We start from the raw sequence: 6,000 nt of genomic DNA, 5'->3' as shown, positions 1-6,000 counted from the left end.
TGCTTCAAGTTCGTAAGGTGGCGGAGCAAAACCTTTGGTGGGTGATGCGGTCTGGTCAGTGTAATTTCTGGTTTGACAATTGGCTGGACTCTGGTCCTCTATGTCAAATGCCTACAAAGTGTCTCAGATCATTTAGTAAGGGATTTTGTGGTGAATGGGCGGTGAAATCAACAATTGTTACGGCAATGGGTCCCTGATGACATAGTTTCAGAGATTGTTACCAAATCGACCCCAGTTGGATCTGCGGATGATTATGCGGTGTGGGCTTTGATGGAGTCACGGGATTTTTTTTTTTTATTCCTACTACGCGATACTTGGTAGGCAGACTCCTTCCTCATTCATGTTTGATAGGGTTTGGCATCCTTTGATACCAATTAAGATATCTTTTTTCATGGTGCGATTGTTGCGGGATCGGTTGCCGTTGGCGTCGTCTCTAGGAAGATTACATGTGTCTGGCCCATCCAAGTGTTTTTGTTGTTCAGCCTCGCAGTCCGAATCTTTGGAGCATGTCTTCGCGGAAGGAGAATTAGTTCAATTCCTATGGACATTCTTTGGGAATGGCGTGGGAGTGAGATACAGAGGGTTAGGGGTGCGTTCACGACTGGCTGGTTGGTGGTGCCAGCCTAGACGTCACTCTCGTATGGAGTCATTACGCACAGTGTTGCCTAGCATAATCTGCTGGCATATCTAATTGGCGCGAAATCTTGCAATTTTGGAAGGGCAATTCCTGTGGCGACAGACCATTTGTGACCGTATCCTGGCAGATGTCGTGGGATTATTTGGTGGGGAGTATGCAGGGGAGTCTACTGGACTTGGTTCCTGGTTGGCAGTCTACTCCAACATCTCTAGATGGAGGCCTCGATACTCCCATAGACTGGTTTGTTGAGAGTTTCCAGCTTAGGGGGAACTTAAACTGAATACAGATGGGTGCTCTTTAGGCAACCCGGGCATTAGTGGCGGAGATGGTGTGCTCAGGGATTCATCTGGTGCGTTGTTGTTTGGATTTTCTACTCCGTTTGGAGAGCTGACATGTATCCAAGCAGAGAACAAGTCTCTGTTGTTTGGTATGCAGCAATGCCTTCTTCAGGGGTTCGTGTGGATTCGGGTGGAGGTGGACTCTCTGGTGCTAGTCAACTTACTGGAGAAAAAATCGAGGTGTCCGTGGTTAATTCGGTCGGAGCTAGATGCGTTAGTGGCAACCCAGGTGATGGAATGGATAGTGGAGCACTGTTATTGCGAAGCAAATCAGGTGGCGGACGCCTTAGCCAAGGTGGGGGCGCAGTCTGAGGGTACTGTCTTGTATACATCACAGTCAGAGTTGCCACGATTGGCAAGGGGGGGCCTTAGGCTTGGATAGGGCACAGACTCCTGCTATTCGTATTCGAGCTGTTCGTCATTAAAGTCTTTGTAATCTTGCTTCCTAGCCTTCAATAATAATAGGGGTAGCGTCCCTCCCCGCATAAGGGGTTAGCCAAAGAAAAAAAAAAATCATACATACATTGTATGCACAAACTTATTGATACTCACATTCTACATATTGAGACTCATGGATGTTTAATATATAATCTTATTTCTATTGTTGAAGTTTATAAGGAATATTATAGATCTTTCATAATATAGAGTAATACAAAAAGAAAAAGTACAAAATGCTCTCAATTATCGTCACAAAATTTAGTATAAAGCCAGATCTAAATTTTAAATTATTGTTAATTTGTACAAAAAATTTAAAAAAAAAACTCCTTGCTAGAACAAGATTGTATTCAACAACGTGAAAAAAAATAATTAATTAATATTCCTTTGTCATTTCTTTTTCAAAGGCGAGATCAACTAAAAGAAACTAATGCATGGGAACCTCCGCAAAATATAGTCTCATTCAAATACTATTGAGAAATTCAAAGGGACACTTGTTTTTTCTTTGTTCTCTCTATTAGTGTCAAACTTCAATTTCTGATTTGTTCATTTAATGATTTATCAATTAATGGGGAAGGATGCATGTTTGTATGTGTTTAGTAGTGTTATTTTTTTTTATTTGTGCATTATCTCACTCATATTGCTTGGATGCATATGAGCCCTATTGGATAAATAATCATTATGTAATTTCAAGTTCAATGATATAAGTAGTTGTATCTTAAACAAAGAAAAAGCAAAAATAACGCTCTCTTAATGATGACAAAGGTTTACATATGGGAAAGCTAGTGTCTATAGTGTGAATAATGTTGGAATAAGTAAATAAGAATTTTGCAAATTTAGTTACCTATATGATTGAACCATTGGAAAAATCTATAGGAGTTGAATTTTAAGAGAATGGAAGAACCATATGAGCACTACATAAAGGTATAAACATTGATTTATAAGTGATACAGTTGGCAAACCAAGTTGGACTTGAAAATAGCCAATAAAAGATTGATCTTCAAAATCCTATTCAATATGGTTGCAATGTTGGTGTTCAAAGGAAGAAGTTAGATTCTATCAAAAGGGGTCACTATTTAAGTGATCAATAAATGTAAAATCAATGAAAAGTTTATAAATAAGTTGTCTCTATTATTTACAAAAAACAATTATATTGGTCACCAAAATACGAATCCTTCTAACTTATTGTTTGTCTACTATAAAAACAGACTAGATTAAGTGGTATGAACCAAAATGTTAGATTTTGCTAGACTTAATTTAGTACTAGACATCTTAGTTAGATTGTTGTTCATTAATGTAAAAAAATAATTGATAAAATATTCTTTTTCTTTTGTCATAGGTGGGATTGGCTAGAAGCAACTTGTCTCCAAAAGAGAAAAAGAGAATCTAACAATAATAATACTTGATTTTCTTTTCAAACATGAAATGAATATATGGAGTATGAAAATGATAAAAAATTTGATTTCTTGAGGAGATGTTAAAGTCTGTCTTTTAGATACAGGAGCAAAGTTGTTGGAATTTGGGTTAGGATTGATTTTTTCTGTACATTGCTATTTTTCTTGCTTTCTATGACATTGGTTCTTCTACTTTTCCTATGTGAAGTTGATGATCGCGTACTAGCTTGATCCTATCTTTCTTTATACCCCCAACACCTCACAAGTATTTCTTAAATCAATTACAAAAATTTAATAGAAAATTAAGTTTTTATATGCTAAAGCAAAGTAAGTTGAACCGGTGTTTGTTTTCTAGTAACATGTTATGCATGTTTTATGCTTGATCTTTAGCTAACTTGTAGACATCTAACCTTACATTTTAAGATGTTCAAACTCCATGCTTTAGAACCAAAAATCTACGTATTGATGAAAAGAGATTTATCTTAACATTTGTAAGAAAACAATTTTAGAGAAATTGCATAATTTGAAAAACATGAAAAAATGTGAAAGTTGGTAAAAATAACATTGAAATTAGTGTATTTGCAATTGTGTTAGATTACTAATTTGATGCAAATAAGTCCCAAGCATGAAATTATTTTCATATCCTCATCATCATCTTTGTTTTCATCTTGAACAACATTCGATTGGACATACTGGACTTAGCTCATCCTTCACTAAGGTAATTTTGAATTTTAGGAGACCTGCGTGCAAGATAAGTTTCATTTAAGTGCCTTTTATATATTTGACATATTAACTCTTATAATTTTCTTTGTGATTAGAATTATTCATTAACATTAAGTTGAGGAGAGCTTTCTTACATGTAATATACTGAATAATTAAATTTTTAGAGATGAATTAACCATATCGTTCTTCTTTTTTCTAGAGTGGGTTGATTATCAATAAATGTTTGGTATAAGTAGTTATGCAAAGCCATGCTGCGTATTACTTACTTCTTATAATCACATGAATAAATAATTAAGATAGAGGTAATGTACACCAGCATTGTCATTTCACTAGTCTATTTAGACCTATATATCATATAATTGGTTTTCTACCTAATTCAAACCTGTATTCATATAAGCCTCATTAGTCGATTTAGACCTATCTCATTATATATACCAGTGATATTTGTTAAGAATTTTTATTTTTTCAACAACTAACCTTTTCTTATTCTTTTGCTTCTTAAAGTAAATAGAATTTAATGAATATTTATCTGGGCCTCTTAAGGTTTTTTCCACTGTTAAATTTAGGGTACTAATCATGTGCTTGATAGTTAGAGGTAAAAAGGGTGTAGGGATAGGCGAGAAGGGTAATAAAGAAAATATCTAGGTCATTAATTGTAATAAGCATCATCATTTTTGTTTGCCTCTTTTTTGAAGAAATGAGACATATTGCTATAGTCTAAAATAGATTATGAAGTGTTATTAATAAAATTAATTAATATTTGATACAAAAATCCAAAATCTTCTCAACCAAATAAAGATCAATTAAATATTATAATCATTTCATGACTGAGTTTAAGCATAAGAAGATCTAATATAAAATAATAACTTGTATTTTCTTCACCATGAGTTATTCATATCTACTCACACAAGTTCTCTAATAACTTGACAACATTTAGACTAAGGACGATAAACGGACTATTGAAGGAAAAAATTAATGAGCGATTACATCTACTAGTTTTATTCAAACGTTCATTTTATTGGAACTCTTTGTTTTCTACTAAACTATATTTATGTTGAAATTTATTTACCTTGTATTCTAATTTTTTCTCATTTCAAGTCACAAATAAAGTACAATCTTTTATATTTTTTTTAGCTAAATGTAGTAATTTATGTAGTGTTATTGAATTAGCACAGTATGTGTTTTTGAGATAATAGGTATTGATGGAAGCAACTAATTGAAAAAAAAAGCTCCCAAATTCAAATACACAACCATTTAAGAAGTTGAAGCACATCTATTTTTTAACGTATTTAAGTGATCCTAACCATGTACTATGGCCCAAAAGTTTACAAATAATAATTTTTTTATTTACAAAAAATTTAACCACTGTTATGTCAACAAAAAATTAATCCTTTTAGGTTATTTTTGTGCTTCTTCGCTAATTTTGTAGATTTGCTCTACATTTTTCTTTTTTCTATTTTGGGTTCTAAAATATATCTTCAATGCTATCATAACAAGAAAATGGTTGATTTTAGTATGAACACTTATTCAGTCATACATACTCGCACGTCATGCGCATCTGAATTTGAATTTCATTTCTTTTTCTTGAATAGTGGCCGACATCTTTTTTCAAAAGTCATTTGGGTCTTGTCCGCATGGTCCACCAAAAGGCAGCCCGATGATCTTTCAAAAAATTTGGACTATTATGAATTATTCTAATGATTCAGAAAATATTAATACATCATCAATATAAACTATACTAAATGAACTATAAGGATTGAAAATGTCATTCATTATATTTTGAAATTGGAGTACAAGCGGCTTGACTGTAGGTCAATGCTGGAAAGTCTGATACAGAATAGGCCCTTTAGATTTAAAACAGCCTTATCAGTAAAAACACATGAAGAAACAATATCTATTCAAGAAGAATACCAATCTATTCCATTATTAAATCATAGTACAATTCAAAGATATTTAAGTAAAGGATATCGATATATTCATATAGGTTTAATACAGATTGCTGTAAACAAGTATAGTGCAGGAACTAGAGGCTGTCCATTGACAACATAGAAGTATTAAATACAAAAATAGATACAATAAAGAAACCAGAATTAAAATTCCCTAATGATATTTCAGCACCTCATTTTCAACCTAGAAGTTTAACAAGAGAAAAAGAGAAAACCCACCAAGCACAAGTTATATGATACATGCTAGAAAACTTACTATTATTAATTGTTTAGTAAGGAAATAAAGGAGTATAAATTCCAAATTTCTAGTACTAACTTTTACATATGAGTTATGAAGGTTAATAACATGTGGATCCCTTGTATACATTTGATCAAACAACTACATGACAATGCGGGGTAGAATTGCTAACATGCACAACTTAGTCATATCCGTTTTCTTTTCTGTGAGAAAAACTACCTCACTCGTAAGTGCTTTAAAAGCCATCATATGGGAAGAATGATCAAAAAGGTTGAAAGAAAAATGGATC

Source organism: Coffea arabica, chromosome 1e (genome assembly GCF_036785885.1).
Source record: "Coffea arabica cultivar ET-39 chromosome 1e, Coffea Arabica ET-39 HiFi, whole genome shotgun sequence".
NCBI lineage: Eukaryota > Viridiplantae > Streptophyta > Magnoliopsida > Gentianales > Rubiaceae > Coffea > Coffea arabica.
The sequence above is the reverse complement of the archived record's forward strand: the minus strand, read 5'-3'. Positions refer to the sequence as shown.